At 45.9% G+C, this 17983-nt stretch overlaps 1 protein-coding gene across 3 annotated transcripts in view; it reads left to right on the top strand.

Moving 5' to 3' along the window:
- LOC138832195 (peroxisomal bifunctional enzyme-like) overlaps positions 1-17983 on the top strand; it is a 43041-nt gene that overhangs the window by 1041 nt on the left and 24017 nt on the right. The gene's annotated exons all lie outside the window — the stretch shown is intronic.

The raw sequence follows: 17983 nt of genomic DNA, 5'->3' as shown, positions 1-17983 counted from the left end.
TAATGGAGCTTGAATATAGGCCTCTGTTCTCCATTTCTGTTTGCTCTGCATAGGAGGTTTTCAAAATTCCCCACGATAAAAAGCGGAGGGGTTGGTTAGAATGGGAAAGGCCATTGACTCTCATACACCTGTTGCCCCGTCCATTATGCACAAGGAAATTCTGTTGACTCTGCATAAGGATTCCACGTCTACCATTCAGCCAACCATGAATAGAAAATGTAGTTATGTCCAGGACACTTGAGTCCCTAATGCGCATATACTAATTCTATATTCTTGTCACCATTCTCTAAACAATGTAGCATAATAATAATTGAAGCAGCTTTTACATTTTATTGGGTGGCATGGAGTACATGGTATGTATAGATTATATGCAAAAGTTGTGCTATTTTATATAAACGACTTGCACATATGAAGATCTTGACAAATCCCCACAGATACTGAGGCTTGACTGAAGATGCACTTTGGATATGACATTAGGTAAATATCCACAGTTAGTTTTTAAGATCAGACTGGTTTCTCAACCAGTCAAAAGCCAGAGGATTGGTTGATTTTTTCCTATATGAATGGTTGAAAAGTAACTAGGGGAAAGGTAAAGGTTTCTTTATTCATGGAAGTTAAACAAATATTTGATAGTCTTAACAGTATGGCTTTTATAGAAATTTGCTTGTTGTTGTTATACTATGGAACAGATTTTTGTGCATCTTAATGTTCCTTCCTTCTTGTTTCTCTTTTTATGTGGGTAATTATCTCTCCCTATTACTGAGAGATTCTTGCTTAACCAATTCTTTTTTCCTCGAAGATACTATGAATCCTTCATTGCTACCTTTATCAACCATGTTTCCTCCCATTCCAATGAGTCTAGGGTCTTTCACAGAGTAAGACTGATTACTAGATCTGTTTCTCAGAACAGTAGTGTTCACATTTTATGTGTGCATGCCTGTACTGGGGCTTGAACTTAGGGCCTTGCTCTCTTCCTTGGCTTTTTCAGTCCAGGGTGGTGCTCTGCCATTTGAGCCATGTCTGCACTTTAGTGTTTTGATGGTTAATTAGAGATAAGAGTCTCACAGACTGTTCTACTTGGAATGGCTTCAAATCTCAAATCTCAGATCTCGGCCTGCTGATAGGAATACAGGCATAAGACACGAGCACCCAGATTCTGCTCTCATATTCTAACTTCGTAGCTCACTCTCTTTATGATCAGAAATGCTTTGACCTCCACAAAAGGGTTTAAGTCTGTATACTTACCATTTTCCCCCAGACTCCAATCCCAGATATCCCTTCTTCCATCCTTACCAAATTTAAATTCCCCAACTTCTCTGTTATTGTAATTGTGTGTGTGTGTGTGTGTGTGTGTGTGTGTGTGTGTGTGTGTGTGTGTGTGTTAGCACTTGAACTCAGGGCCTTGCTGTCTGCCTTGGCTTTGTCACTCAAGGCTAGTGCTCTACCACTTGATCCATAGCTCCACTTCTGGCTTTTTGGTGGTTAATTGGAGATAAGAGTCTCATGAACTTTCCTGCCTTGACTAGCTTCCAACCTCAGCCCTCAGATCTTCAGCCTCTTGAGATGCTAGGATTTAAGGGATGAGCCACTAGTGCCTGACAATGTTAACATTTTTTTTTAAAAAAGACTATGATCCACATAGTAAGAATCTTCATGTTTTACATGTTAACTGAAATCATATGTATGCTGTCGGGGTGCCTGGAAGGATGCAGTTCAGACAGAAGAGTGTTTATTAGGAGAACCTCATCACTATCCTGCATCAGATGTGGGTGTGCAGAGAGAGAACTAATGGCAGAGAGAGATTTTAATAGGGAAGATGAGGAGGTATGACTGGATGAGGGAGTGACCTCAGAGCCTGGGGAATCTCCCACTGCCCCAGGTGTGCCAGTTGCCTGGATTACAGGTGGTGGGTGGGGACTTCTGAGGAGGACCATGTGCAGTTTTGCATGGAGAGAGGACAAAAGGGAGGGGATGGACATGTTTTTTTCCCATGGAAAGAAAACAAATGAAAGGAGCATCTTTCCTAGGAAGACCTAACATTCTAGCCTTTAAAAAAATTGTTGTCAAGGTGAAGTACTGAGGGGTTACAGTTATATGCCTAAGGCAGTGAGTACATTTCTTGTTGAACATTGTTACCCTCTCCCTCATTTTTCTCCCACTTTCCCTCCTCATATTCTAATCTTTTAATAGTTATAGAGGTGTGTTGACCATCCCTGGGTACTTCCTGCTGAAAAGGAGTATCTATCTTAGGGGTAGAAGGCAGAGATGTCATCTGGTCCTGGAGAAGGCAACAGTAACAGTTCCTTGGTGGTGATTGCAGGCATGCGTCTTTGAATGAAATCTGAAAGAAGTCTTAAAAGGCAGGGGCCGCACAATAAGACAAGAAAAAAAACATTGTTGGAGGGCTCACAAATGGCACATGGAAAGGCAGTCATCCATTCAGGGCTGAAAAGAAAACATTGGATGACTTGGCTAGTTCCTGTCTCCTGATTTCCAGGTGGTCCTGGAGTTGGTTGATCATGTCCCTAGCCACTCCTGACTGATTAATATCTGGCGACTAGGTAGTGGATAAGAATGACCAGTCAGAAACTGGGGTTAGGTTGGAGTGGATCAGGGCCTGATAGGAGGCCTTGATCATTTCCTGCACTATAGATGTCTGGACTCTAGAGTATGGATGGGAGACTCACTATAAACTGAAATAGCAGGTAACAAAGGCAAGGAAATAAGTTGCTGTCCAGTTTGAAGAAAGACAGGTAAGATCAAATAGGCATGCTATTTTCTTTTGACTCCTGGGCTATGGTTAATTTTGAAAGGACAAGCACAAGGATCTGACACCATCCCCTTATCTGCACAGTTTTTTCCAACTGTCTGTGGTTGATGTACTCATCTCCATGATCCCTTGTCACCAGTATTTCCTTTGTCCCGAGAGAGGCTGGGAGGTTTCTTCTTGCTGCTGGGATTATGTCCCATTTGGCATGCTGGGATGGCATGTCCCAGTTGGCATCTTTTTTGTGTGTGTGTGTGGGGGGGGTCCGGTTGTGGAGCCTGAACTCTGGGCCTGGGAACTGCCCCTCAGCTCTTCAGCTCAAGGCTAGCGCTCTACCACTTGAGCCACAGTGCCACTTCCGGCTTTTTTCTTTTTGCTTATGTGGTGCTGAGGAATCAAACCCAGGGCCTCATGCATGCAAGGCAAGTGCTCTGCCACTGAGCCACCTTCCAGCCCCCAAGTTGGCATCTTTGCTCATGGCTGGGATGGCATGTCCTGGTTGACTGATAGCATTTTCTACGTTAAGGGAGCTGTGACTGACAGATTAAATGAGTTTTTGCCAAGAGACCCTTTTTATTTCCAATTGAAGCAACAAGGAGATCAACAGAAATAGTTTTTAAGCAGAGTCTTACCTGGAACTCATTAAGAATGAAAGTTACCTTTGACCAATAAATACTTGTAAGAGTTATTTATCCCTCTGTGGGTATAAGTGCTGCAGAGGATTCAGTCTGTAATGACAAAGCTCAATAGTGGTCATGATGAAACTTTTGAAACAGCAGCTGATCAATCAACTCTGTTAATTTTTAACTGAATGTAGCACTTTAGTATACTAATTAATATTGAAACCATTTCAGCTGTATATCTAAGGTGCCATTGGACACATTTGTTCCCAAATCTGATGAGCTTCTTTGAAATTTGAGTTTAAAAGCCATTTTTTTTTCTTTTGGCCTGCAGAACCAGTTAAGTCTTGGTTACTATTGGGACCCCATTCTAATAACAGTACTCAGAGAGGAAGTGATATCCTCCTTGTAATTACCGTTCTCCTGTCAGTGACAAACAACTACATGACCTGTTAAACATTCATCGAGTCTAAACTAAAATTAACCCTGACCCCCATAGGAACAGAATCAGCTCAGAGGAACTAACAAACCCAGGAAATTTAGTAAACTGTGGGCTGTAAATTCCTGATAACAGAGCTCAGAGAACAAAGGTCAGGAGCCAGGTGGATGCATGCAATTAGTACATATGTAGACCCACACCCCCCCCTCCGCTCCCCACTTACCAGTTACTAACCCCACCAAAACTGCACACCGGATACCAAGCCATGTAATTGGCAAGTTTGAACAACTACTCAGGTATAAGTTGTAACCTCGCTGGCCACCTGCGAGTGGCCAAACACGACTAAGCAGATTTGGATGAATGTTACAAACTTATTGGTCACCTGCAAGTGACTGGCTTGCTCCTTGTGGCTAGTTGTTATAAAAACAGGGTCGGAGATCTGCTCGGGGTTGGTCTCTGTCGAGGTGGTCCCTGACTGGCCAGTCCACTTCCTGATGCTAGGCACAGAAACAAAACTTGCTTAATTTTTGCTTTGTGTTGGTCTGGCTCTTTTGATCACGGACCCGATGTTGGGGTGCTGCCTTAATTGGGGAACCCTATTATTTGGGGGCTTTCTCAGGGTCAAAAGATTAGAACTGAGCCAGCATCAGGATTCCTGAGAAAAACCTCCGGAGGTAAGAGGGGGTTTGAATCCCCCATGCTGTTTCTGGGTTTGTGGAGCCCCAAGGGGACCCACCAGGGAGAAACTGAAGGCAGTATTGCTCCCCAGGACTGGAGTAGATGTGGGGACACCCCATCCCTCCATTTGTAGATCGATAGAAGGGGGTATGAGTCCCCCGAGGTGATCAGGGAGGTCCCCACCAGGGGCAGGTTATGTTTCTGAGCTGGGATTACATCTTGGTTGTTCTCGGACTTGATTTCCTACTGAGAAGAGGATGCTGCTGGGTTTGCATTTGTCTCTGTCTTGTCTTTGTGGTGTCTGCTGTGTTATTGGTTGTGTTTGAAGAAATGGGTCAAAAAGAGAATAAGACATCTGTAACATCTCTAAATCTTGTTCTCCAGCATTTTAAGGATTTTCAAGAAAAAGCCGCCTTGTTGAGTGACAAAGTTTATTCAGGGAAACTGAAAACATTCTGCCAGCTTGAGTGGCCCACTGTCCTTACAGGATGTCCGCCAGAGGGAACATTCGTGCTGGCCCAAATTTACAATACCCAGGGTAAAATCTTCGATTTTCACAGAGACCAAATACCATACATCATGGCCTGGCATTATTTGGTGGAAGAGCCACCGTCGTGGCTGAAGCCTCACCTTCCCCTTGCTAACCAAACCATTTCTCTCCCTCTGAGAGGCTGGATCCCCAAAACCTGGAAGCAGAGAAAAGAGGAAGTCTGCAGAAACCATCCTGCCTTCATCAGACACGGAGGACTTAGATTCTTCCCACCCCCTACCCTTATATGTCCCTTAAGCCCGACCCTTGGCCACAGAGAGCTTTTGTCAGTCAGGATCTGCCTAGGGGCCCAGTGAGCAGGGAGATTGCTCCAATCCTTCCCTTGCCCTTGTCCCCGCCTCCCCTCCGCTACCTTATACTTCCACCCCTATCCTCAAACCCCCCTGCCACCCACTACCTCTTCCCTCTACCCTTCTTTGCTCCCCGTCACTGCCCCTTTCTGTCCCTCTGGGTCCAGTGGCGCTGATATCTCTTTGTGAGGTAGCTCCACTGGAGGGAGAGAGCGCCCACAGGTAGCCTATATTCCCTTCTCCTCTTCTGACATTTACAATTGGAAAGCTCAACATAAACCATTTTCTGCCCACCTCCAGGATTTGATTAGCCTCTTAGAAATTGTCTTCCTCACTCACCCAGCCCACCTGGGTGGACATTCAACAGCTCCTTATGGCCTACTTTAATGCGGAAGAAAGAGATTGCATGATGAGGGAGATGCTTAAGGTGATACTTGAAAGACTCGCTAGAGTTCCCGAGAGGATGGAAGACTATTGCCCAAGCCCCCCCCCCGCCCCCCTACTGGGACACAAACACGAATGAAAGTAGGGAGAGCCTCCAATTCTACCACCAGGCTCTGCTGAGGGGACTTTGTGCGGCTGCAAGGAGACCCATAACTTTATCTAAAATGTTTGGTAAGGACGAGTCCCTGGGGGCTTTTCTGAAAAGGCTCATGGAAGCCTATAAAATGTATAGCCCCATTGACCCTGAGGCACCCGAGAATCGGAGAGCAATAAACCTTGCTTTCGCTAGTCAGTCAGCCCCCAGACATTAGAAGGAAACTCTAGAAAATAGAGGGGTTTGAAGGGAAAAATTTAACTGAACTAGTGGGCATTGCAGAAAAGTTCAATAATAGGTATGTACAGGAAGATGAGACACAAACTAGGAGAATAACTAAAGTACTAGCATTGCATGAGGCAGGAGAAAGGCAGGAGAAGAAGGGACCGTGGAGAGGAAAGAGACAAGTCAGAGATGGCCAGTGGAGGGAGAAACCTAGACGAGGGGAGAACAGGAGAGGAGATCCAATGTGCCTTCTGCAAGGGAAAAGGGCATTGGGCCAGGGAGTGCCCCCAAAAGAAAACGGTGGTACTAACTGTGAAGGACTGAGGAGGCCGTGGTTCGGACCCCCTCCCCGAACCTCTGGTTAAAATTGAGATGGAGGGAAATAAATGGATTTTTCTAGTGGACACGGGAGCTCAATATTCAGCCTTATTAAAACCTATGGGGAAGTTGTCTGGAGAGGAGATTTGGGTGCAAGTGGACAATGGAGAGCACTTTGAATGTGGCCTCAGGAATAGTTAAACATCAATTTCTGGTCCTTCCCAGTGCCCTGTATAACTTGATTGGGAGAGACCTGCTTCACAAATTGTGAGCAGGTATCTGGTTCTCAGAAAGAGACGTAACTGTGACTGGGGGCCAGCCTGTTGTGCAGATGCTTGTAGCGGCAGTAGATGAACACCTCCTTCATGAGCCAGACTCAGAGCTGTAGGAGACGTAACAAGTTCCCTGAAGTCTGGGCAGAAGGGAAGCCTCCTGGCCTGGCCGAGGGACAGCCCTCTGTCGTGGTACCTCACCGGCAGTACTCCCTCCCCTGGGAAGCAAAGGGAGGGATCAGAAAACATATTAACCATCACCGAGGAGATGGGATCCTAATTCCTTGCAAGTCTCCTTGGAACACACCCTTATTGCCTGTCAAAAAGGCCAAGACTGGAGAGTATTGACCTGTTCAGGACTTGAGGGAAGTTAATAAACAGGTTGAAGATACACACTCGACGGTGCCCAACCCATACACCCTACTCTCTCTCTCTTGGCCCCAGAAGAACTGTATATACCATCTTAGATCTCAAGGATGCATTCTTCTACATACCCTTAGCAAGAGAATCTCAGCTCCTTTTTGCTTTTGAGTGGTCTGATTCACAGATAGTGTTCCGAGGTCAGCTCACTTGGACAAGACTTCCCCAGGGTTTCAAGAACTCACCCACATCTTCGAGGAGGCCCTGCATGAAGACTTACATGAGTACAGAATCTCTAATCCAGAAGTTACTCGGCTACTCTGATTTACTGATAGCTGCTGGGGACTACGAGTCATGCCTGCAGGGGATGAGAGCCCTCTCGCTGACTCTGCAGAAGAAAGGGTACCGGACACAGCTTTGTCAGAGCCTTTGATCTCCATGAGGGAGGAGTACACTTGCTATCTGAGTCCAGGAAGCAGGCAATCACCTGATACGCCCATCCCACCATGCCGGACAAGTGAGGGAATTTCTTGGAACAGTAGGGCTTTGTAGGCTGTGGATACCGTGCTTTGCAGAGATTGCCCGACCCCTCTACGAGCTGAGAAAGGGAGGGCTCACCACAGTAGAGTGGACAGATGAGGCGGAAGGGGCATTCCTGGAGTTGCAAGCAGCCTTACTGAGCACCCCAGCGCTGGCCCTCCGGGATATTACTAAGGCCTTCCACTTATAGGTGGACGAAAAGGCAGGAGTTTTGGCACAGACTCTGGGACCCTGGCAGATGCTAGTAGCCTATCTCAGCAAAAAGCTGGACCCAGTAGGGGCCGGGTTTCCTCCTTGTCTCTGCATAATTGCAGCCACAGCCCTCTTGATAAAGGATGCCAGCAAATTGACTTTAGGGCAAAACCTTGTCCTGACCACCACTCATGTCATTGAGGGCCTCCTCCGGACCCCATAGGACCCCACAGGACTGGTGGATGACAAATGCCTGAGTGACTGGATACCAAGCCCTCCTCCTTAACAAGCCAGAAGTGACCTTCTGACACCCACCTCCCTTCTCCCCCCCCCCCCCACAGTGCTACTTTGCTGGAGTGACTAGCCCACCACCCACAGGACTGCGGGGAAGTCCTAACCCAGATCACTGGGATAAGACCATACCTCTGAGACACTCCCCCCCCCTCCCCCAATTCGGAAATGACTCTGTTTACTGATGGGAGCAGCTTCATAGTGGATGGAAAAAGGTGTGCAGGAGCAGCAGTGGTTTCTCCCAAACAGGAACTCTGGAAGGCGGCTCTGTCCCACAGGACTTCAGTACTGAAAACAGAGCAGATTGCACTCACCAAGGCTTTACAGATGGCCAAGGGTAAGACTGTGAACATCTACACAGACAGCAGGTATGCATTTGCCACTATCCACGTACATGGGGCCATTTGTGGACAGCAGAAGGAAAAGGGATTAAAAATAAAGAAGAGATACTGGCTCTTCTCCAGGCTATTTGGGACCCAAGAGGAGTGGCCATTTTGCATTGCACAGGGCACCAAGAAGGGACTTAGTTTAAAAGGGAAACCGCTTGGCTGATTGAGCTGCAAAGCAAGCAGCTCGAGAAACAACACAAGTACGAGTTTCACTCCCAGCTCCCGCCCTACCTGAGGAACCTGACTATTCAGAAGAAGATTTAAAGTGTTTACAACAATGGGGGAAGCTAGAATATGAAGGGAATAGGACTAGGACAGGAAAGTTAGTCCTTCCCCAAAGGCTAACCAGTTGCATCAGAGTACTCATTTAGGGACACGCAAACTCAAGGAACTTGTGGGAAGACAATTTCAGGGCTCTAAGTTAGGATGTATGGCTTGGCATGTGGTAGACAGATGCGCTCAGTGCCAAGTGGTGAATACAGGAGGAACCAGGATGGGAAGAGGAAAAGGAGAGAGGCAAGGAGCCAGGGGTTTATTGGGAAGTAGATTACACAGAAATGAAAAAGGCAAAGTATGGGCATAAGTATATGTTAGTCTGTGGATGCTTTTTCAGGTTGAGTAGAAGCATTCCCCACTAAGCATGAAACAGCAGGGGTGGCGGCTAAAAGGTTATTATAGGAAATAGTCCCTAGGCTCGGATTGCCTCTCAGGATCAGGTCAGATAACAGCCCTGCATTTGTGAGTTCAGTCTCACAAGCAGTGTCCAAGGCTGTAGGCACAAATTGGAAACTGTACTGCGCCTATCGGCCCCAGAGTTCTGGACAAGTAGAAAGGATGAACTGGACTCTTTAAAAAGAGACCTTAACAAAATTGATGTGGAGACTGGTGGTAGATGGGTGGACCTCCTTCCCTTTGCCCTCCTCAGGGCACGGTGTACACCCTACTTAAACAAAATTACCCCTTTTGAGATAATGTTTGAGAGGACCCCTTCACTTTGCCCATGGCTACAGGAAGTTGCGTTGGCAGAGATGACTGATACGTCTGTGCTCCAGACACTACAGGCACTACAACCTGTCTTAAAGAAAATCCACGCAGGAGTCCGGGCGACCCACCATGAGTGAGAAGTGGAGTCACATATCTATCAACCCGTTGACTTGGTCTGGATACGCGGCCACCAGGTGGGGAATTTGGAGCCTTGCTGGAAGGGACCATGTACTGTCATCCTGCTGCCCCCACAGCCGTACAGGTAGAAAGCACGAGGACCTGGATCCACACCTGCCATGTCAAATGAACTGAGGAAGAAGAAGCCCCTTAGAGATGGGAGTCGTTACCAATGGACCCTGCCGATGGTGGACTAAAGCTAAGACTCTAAAGACAATAACCGTGTTGCTTGTATTGTTCCCTAATTGTAAAGCCTCTAAGTCACCACACATAACAGACAAGTACCGGTAGGAACTTAGGCACACAGTGTCAGGGCAAGTTATACAAAACAATGAAAGACTAACTTATCAAGCAGTCTGATTTAAGTGACCTTGTGCCAGTTGGTCCCCATTTCTGACTGTGCAGATACTGCACTGGACAAATATTTAAAAACAGTAGCAGAGGTGCCCTATGACTTTTACATGGGCCCAAATACAGCAGCCCTGGCCTGTGATGCTCCGGGACAGCATTATTGTGCCCATTGGGGCTCAAAACAGCCTCAAAATTGGTGCCCTCTCAGCCAGGAAAACAGAGTGCAGAAAGTCAAGAGTACGGAGACCAAGGACATCTTGGTTGGGTTCCATGGAACATCCTTTGCACCCACCTCTGTATCTTTATAATTAACCCTAGAGACAACCTTTGGAATTTTGGCCAGACTTGGGGCCTCAGCTACTATGCAAATAGCCGGGACCCAGGTGGGCTATTTACTATCCAGAAAATAAAGGCTCAAGACCTGCCTCAGCCCATAGGCCCAAACCCAGACCTAAATCCCCCAGAGCCTCCAAAACTGACAAGGTCTCCCACCACCTAGACTACCACTTCTAACCCCAAAGGGACTGTCCTACAGGACAAAGAAGGGAGTAAAACCAGTATTGATAATAGTAACGGCGCTGCTAAAGTTTTGGTCCCATTGGTGGACTCCATGTTTAATTTCTTAAATGCATCCAACCCTATTATAACTCAGGACTATTGGCTGTGTTTGAACCCTAGGTCCCCATATTATACTGGAATAGGGGCCAACCTTACTATAAGGAACCCAGAAAGGACAAATTATAAATGAGAGCTCTTACTATGCATGTGAATGAGGAAAGATCCCCAAATTAACTTTGGGAAACATAGAAGGGAAGGGACTTTGCCTGGCAACAAAAACAGGAAAGCAGGCGTCCCCCTATGTGAGACCATAATAGTCCCCACTGCATTCACTAACTTCCTTAGGACCCCCACTGGGACCTGGTTTGCTTGCAGCTCAGGTATTACCCCATGCCTTAATCTTGCCTTGTTCTGAAACTCTTCATGGAATGAACCTTGTGTAACCACATTCTTCCCCAGATAGACTACTATGGGGGACCTGAAGGGCTTGAACATTTTACCACAGGGATGGGATGAAGGCGACGGGTGGTCCCTATCCTAATTCCAGCACTTGTCGCCTTAGGACTAGCAGGGTCAACAGTAGTAGGAACCACAGCTCTAATAAAAGAAAAGGCAGATTTTGAGATCCAGGGATCCTGAGTAAATGATGACCTGCAACATCTGCATGAAAATATAGACAAGCTGACTAACTCTCTGAGCTCCTTAGCTGAAGTAGTACTGCAAAACAGGAGGGGGCTTGATCTGTTGTTCCTTAAAAAAGGGGGACTCTGTGTGGCTTTGGGAAGAGAGTGCTATTTCTGGGTAAATCATATAGGAGTCATCAAAAACAGTCTGGCAGCTATCAAAAAGAGACTAGATGAGCATGAACAACAGTGTAAAAGCTCCCAAAGGTGGCATGAGAGTCTATTTGACTGGTCTTCATGGATAACTTCTTTAATATCAGCTATTGCAGGACCTCTCATTCTATTGTTTTTTGATGCTACTTTTTGGCCCCTGTATTATTAACACCCTAATGTTGTTTATACAAAAGAGAATTGGGGCAGTGAAGATGTTAGTCTTACAGTCTCAATACTACCCTTTACAACAGTTCAAGAGTCAAGGAATTGATTCATTTTTCAAGACAAGGGGGGAATATTGGGACCCCATTCTAATAACAGTACTCAGAGAGGAGGTGATATCCTCCTTGTAAGCATTTCCTGTCCTCATGTCAGTGATAAACAACTACATGACCTGTTAAACATTCATCCTGTCTAAACTAATATTAACCCTGACCCCCATAGGAACAGAATCAGCTCAGAGGAACTAACAAACCCAGGAAATTTAGTAAACTGTGGGCTGTAAATTCCTGGTAACAGAGCTCAGAGAACAAAGGTCAGGAGCCAGGTGGATGCATGCAATCAGTACATATGTAGACCTGCCCGCCCCCCCCCCTCCGCTCCCCACTTACCACAGTTACTAACCCTACCAAAACTGCACACCGGATACGAAGCCATGTAATTGGCAAGTTTGAGCAACTACTCAGTTATATGTTGTAACCTCACTGGCCACCTGTGAGTGGCCAAACAAGACTAAGCAGATTTGGATGAATGTTACAAACTTATTGGTCACCTGCAAGTGACTGGCTTGCCCCTTGTGGCTAGTTATAAAAACGGGGTCGGAGATCTGCTCAGGGTTGGTCTCTGCCGAGGTGGTCCCTGACTGGCCAGTCCATTTCCTGATGCTAGGCACAGAAATAAAACTTGTTTAATTTTTGCTTTGTGTTGGTCTGGCTCTTTTGATCATGGACCCGATATTGGGGTGCTGCCTTTATTGGGGAACCCCATTAGGATTGTTGTATGTGTCTCAAAGAAAAAAGGAACAGGTTATGCTGAAGAGTTAAAAGTGGCTTCGTTTCGAAGCAGTAACCCTTCTGCTGCTCATATTAATCTTGTGCCCACCTGAATTTCAGAAACTATCTTGTTTGTGCTGAAACTGCTAAACCATAGATTACTTGAACAAAGCTACTCTGAAGTCAGGCCCCACTTTGTACTATAGCTGACTTTGGGTCCCCACAAACTTCAGGAGATGATCAAGCTGGCCCAAGATAAACAGACCCTGCAAACAAACCCAGACCACCAATTATCCCAGCTACAGCTTTCAGAACCCAACCAGCCAGGAAACTCCCTGCTAAGCTTTAACTGCTCTGGAATGTCCAGATGGCCCTTTAAGACCCAGCCAGTTTGATAACTCCCTACTACCCTTTATCATCTTGGAATGACCTGCTGATACCTCTGATTGCTGTAAATTTGTCAGTCTGTGATTTTTTTTTTTCTCCTTTTGTCACTTTGTAGTTTTTGCCTTTATAAACCCTCCTCCTAAGCTCTGCTGAGTTGGTGTGTAGGACGAAGCCCGAGCTGCAGCCCGCCTGAATAAAGCCTTGCTTTTGCATTTCGGAACGTCTGACTCTTGGGTGGTCTTATTGGTGGGGGTCCTGCGGCGGGGGGGCGGGGGGGGCAAAAACATATTAGTGGGGGCTCATCCAGGATACCCTGTAGGGTGCGAGTCAGTTTGGTTTTTGACCCGAACTGACCAGGAGGGCCTCCTAACCGAGGCTCAACCCGCCCATTTTGAACTTGGGTCTGCTCCTTCTGTTCATTCACAGAAGGCAGTAGACCAACTTGGGAGATCTCCATCTTATAAGTTTTTTAAGTATCAGGCCTGTGTGTGTTTTGTTTTTCTGTTACCTCTTGTTGTTTTTGTGGACTGAATGACTGACGAGACTGAAAGCCATGGGCAATGCCCCATCCAGCCCCCTAGATTTAACCCTAAAGACACAGGGTGAAGAGAAAGAAGACTAGGTGGGGGTCCTGCGATGGGAGGGGGGGTACAACAATGCTATCTGTCTAACTGATTCCCTTTTTGGATTTTTGGGTGGGGAAAAAACCAGGCCATTGAAGTGGGGGGTGAGAGGGGACTGGAACTGCTCCTATTACATTTACAAGACAATGAATGTTACTTTTACAAAGGAGCTTATGCTCACACCCATCTGTGTCAGCCTCACAGGTTCACAGAGGGAACAAGGAGTAGGATGAGCCAGGAGGGCAAAGAAAGCCTGACTCTATCTTCTGACCACTTCCCATTGCATTGAAATTGTCCAAGTTTCTGAGAGTATGGTACTGTGGCCAGATTGATTGCAATAAAAATGGAATCATTTGGGCTTCATGGAGTTCTTGAGTAGAAGAGTATCTAAAAAGCATAGAAGATATCCCAAGGGAGTCATGGCTTGAGACAGATGGATAGGACCCCATTGGAATAAGAAACGCAAGGGAGGAGTCTGGTGAATGTGTAGAAGGAGAAGTCCATGAGAACATAGAGGCCTCGGCGGAGTCCGTGAGGATGCAGAAGGGAAGAGTCCAGGAGGACGTAGAGGGTGAAGTCAACAGGTAGACAGTGGCCCATTCCACCCAAGATCTCTCCGGTTGAGAGTCAAATCCTCGATTCAGACATCCCCAAAATGAGAAGAGACTAGCCAAAAGGCATAGGGGATCCTGCTGGCATGGTGCCATGTCAAAAGAGAGATAGACAGATGGCCTGTAGGTAGGCACCATCACTAGACATAGACAGGAGACATTGTGGTGGATGCACAGCCAGCATTGGTAAAGGCAAGGGGTCTGATGGGGTTCCTTTGGCAGTTTAGGTTCATGGAAAGGTGGCCAGGTGGTGGGTAGACCTTTGGAAAGAGAAGTGGAGGGGTTCCAGGGACTCTTGACACTATCCCCTCTCCAGTTTCAGCACCAGCTGTAAGGGTTGGCGAAAGGAGACCACTACATGATTCAGGCAGAAAAGTGTTTAGTGGGGAGAGCCAAACTGCTGGGTCACAGGTGTAGGGTGTACTGTGTAGTAGCTTGACTGATGGGGGGAAAGGGAGCATTTATATATAGGAGAGGGTACAGTGTATAAGGAAGTGACCGCCCACTGCCCCCAGGTGGTCCAGTACCTAGGTTACAGTTGCTGGGCGGGAACTTCTGGGGAGGGCCACTTGCAGTTTTGCATGAAGAGAGTACAAGGAGGAAGGGATCTAACTGGGGTTTGTTAGAAAACAAAGGGAAGGAGCAAACCTAACACATACAGATGTACAGGTAAAACCATTGAGCTTCCTGAAACAAGCCTATACTTATATGTCTGGAATATTCTGTTGCTATCACAAGCCACAAATTTGATGAACTTCTAGCGTTTTCTATTGGTTTGGTTTTTGTGCTGTTCTTGGGCCTTGGACTCAAAGCTTAGGTGCTTTATCTGACCTTTTGTGCTCAAGGCTAGCACTCTACCACTTGAACCAGCAGCTCCATTTATGGCTTTTTGGTCATTAACTACCAGGGCCTAGCTGGTTTGTTTTTGGCCAGGAATGGGTCACACGACTAGTTCCTGAAATCTTGGGAATAGTGGTTCAAAGCTAGCCCAGGCAGAAAAGGTTTTAGACTTTAATGCCAATTAACCATCAAAAAGTCAGCTGGAAGTGTGGCTGATTTATTACACTACTCTCCTGGCAAGCACATTGAGCAGCATGAGGTCCTGAGTAGAAAATTCCACTACTGGTACACAAGCACATGTACACACACACACACACACACAAGCACATGTACACACACACACACACACACGCACACACACACAGGTCGAGGCCCTGAGTAGAAAATTCCACTACTGGTACACAAGCACATGTACACACATACACACACACAAGCACATGTACACACACACACACACACACAAGCACATGTACACACACACACACACACACACACACACACAGGTCGAGGCCCTGAGTAGAAAATTCCACTACTGGTACACAAGCATATGTACACACACACACACAAGCACATGTACACACACACACACAAGCACATGTACACACACACACAAGCACATGTATACACACACACAAGCACATGTACACACACACACACACACACACAGAGGTCGAGGACCTGAGTAGAAAATTCCACTACTGGTACACAAGCACATGTACACACACACACACAAGCACATGTACACATACACACACAAGCACATGTACACACACATACACACACGCCCTGAGTAGAAAATTCCACTACTGGTACACAAGCACATGTACACACACACACACACACACACACACACAAGCACATGTACACACACACACACACAGAGGTCGAGGACCTGAGTAGAAAATTCCACTACTGGTACACAAGCACATGTACACACACACACACACACACACACACACACACGTCTAGATGAAGCTAGGAACCTTTATTTAAACCCGGAAAAGGCCTTTTGAGTATTTATAACATCAATCACTGCATTAGATTTGTTGAATTTTCAATTTGAAAATAAACATAGATTTATTGAATTTTGAGTCTTACTTGGGGTTTTCTAGACAGGCTAGATGAAATGATTTCTCAGGCCTTATACAACCCAGACATTTCCTACCCCTGTGGCAAGACTTGTGGCAAGACTTGTCTCTACAAGTGGGCAAGCACTCATGAGATGTTTTTTTTGTTGTTGTTGTTTTTGTTTTGTGTGTTCTGGGGCTTGAACTCTGGACCTGGGTGCTGTCCCTCAGCTCTTCAGCTAAAGGCTAGCACTCTATCACTTGAGCCACAGTACCACTTCTGGTGGTTTATTGGTAATAAGAGCCTCACAGACTTTACTGCCCAGGCTGGCTTTGAACTACAACCCTCAGATCTCAGCCTCCTGAGTAGCTAGGATTATAGGCATGAGCCACCAGCACCCAGCATTAGATGTCTTTTTAAACTATACTCCACACCCAGCAGTATGAATGGGAGGAAAAATATTCTTGGCCTTACCTGCTCCATGGCTGTAGTTCTTTTGGGCAGCTCAGCTTCGAAAAGAATGCTCTATTGGTTAAAGCCATATCCTTTCCTGTTTTTCCTCCTTACGAGTGTTCAATTTTAACAATAAATAAAACGGGGTGGTTTGTTGGAACGGGCAAAGCCAGACTCTCAGTGGCACTGAGGGAACTAATTTCGGCTCATTCTGAAGGCATCCTTTACCCAGAAGAAATTCAGTCAGCCCTGCATATCCTGCAGAGGTCCCCAACACATAGAAAATGTAGTTATACTGGGTTACTTGAACCTTTATAGTCTTTTGTTGTTTTGTGATTCACTAAACAATGCAGTGTGACAGCTGTTCACATAGCGTCTCTGTTTCATGGGATATTAGGAGGAGTTCAGAAATAATATGTGAATAGGTTATGCAAATATTGAGCAATTTTACTAACAGATTGGAACATATGAGGACTTTGGTATCCCAAGGGGATGGGGACTTGTCTGAATCAATTCCTACTAGACACTGAGGGACCACTGTGTATGACTTTTAGTCTTTTTACTGCTGTGTAATGGTTCACAATCTGTTTTCATAATCAGATTTGGTTTCTAATTACCCAGATGAAGGCCAGAGGATTTGTTTATTTCCTGTAAGTGACTAGGGAAAAGTAACTAGGGGATGCTGGGAAGGTGGCTCAGTGGTAGAGCACTTGCCTTGCATGCTTGAGGCCCTGGGTTCAATTCCTCAGCACCACATAAGCAAAAAGAAAAAAGCCGGAAGTGGCGCTGTGGCTCAAGTGGTAGAGTGCTAGCCTTGAGCTGAAGAGCTGAGGGACAGCGCCCAGGCCCAGAGTTCAGGCCCCACAACCGGACCCAGAGAAAAACAAACAAAAAACACCAAAGTATCTAGGGGAAAAGTAACTATCATACACAAGTCAATCCATTTTATTTCCTATATTTCATAAGGTTTGACTCATCATTAGCTGGTCTTGACATTATGGCCTTCATGTACCTTAGTTGTTTATTTAATAATTTTGCTCTTTCTGTCATTTTTCTTATAAACATTTTCTTGGTAGTTTTTCTTTTCTTCTCTTTTATTTATTTATTTTTTGCTAGTCTTGGGTCTTGAACTCAGTGCCTGGGTGCTGTTCCTGAACCTCTTTGTGCTAAAGGCAGGGCCTTACCATTTGAGCTATAGTGCCACCTCCAGATTTTTCTAAGTATTTTATTGGAGATAAGAGTCTCACAGACTTTCTTGCCTTGGCTGGCTTCAAACTACAATCCTCAGATCGTAGCCCCCAGAGCAGCTAAGATTACAGGCATGAGCCAGCAGTACCCAGCCCCTCTGAACATGTTTGTACTTCTAATACAGCACACATCAGTGGATGAATGCTTATGTCATATGTGTTTAAATTTATCAGATAATTACTTGTTCAGCCCACAGAAGGTATATATTTTTTAAATTGTTAACGCAAAGTTAAGTTAGAGCAAAGTAAAATAAATTGATATTGCCTTAAAAGTAGCTTTATTATCCAGATGCCGGTGGCTCATACCTATGGACCCAGCTACTCAGAAGGCTGCAATCTGAGTATTGCAGTTCAAAGCCAGCTGGGGCAGAAAACTCCATAACACTT

The sequence above is a fragment of the Dipodomys merriami genome, unplaced genomic scaffold (assembly GCF_024711535.1).
Source record: "Dipodomys merriami isolate MVZ:Mamm:240054 unplaced genomic scaffold, mDipMer1.0.p SCAF_2, whole genome shotgun sequence".
NCBI classification, from domain to species: domain Eukaryota; kingdom Metazoa; phylum Chordata; class Mammalia; order Rodentia; family Heteromyidae; genus Dipodomys; species Dipodomys merriami.
The sequence above is the reverse complement of the archived record's forward strand: the minus strand, read 5'-3'. Positions and strand labels throughout refer to the sequence as shown.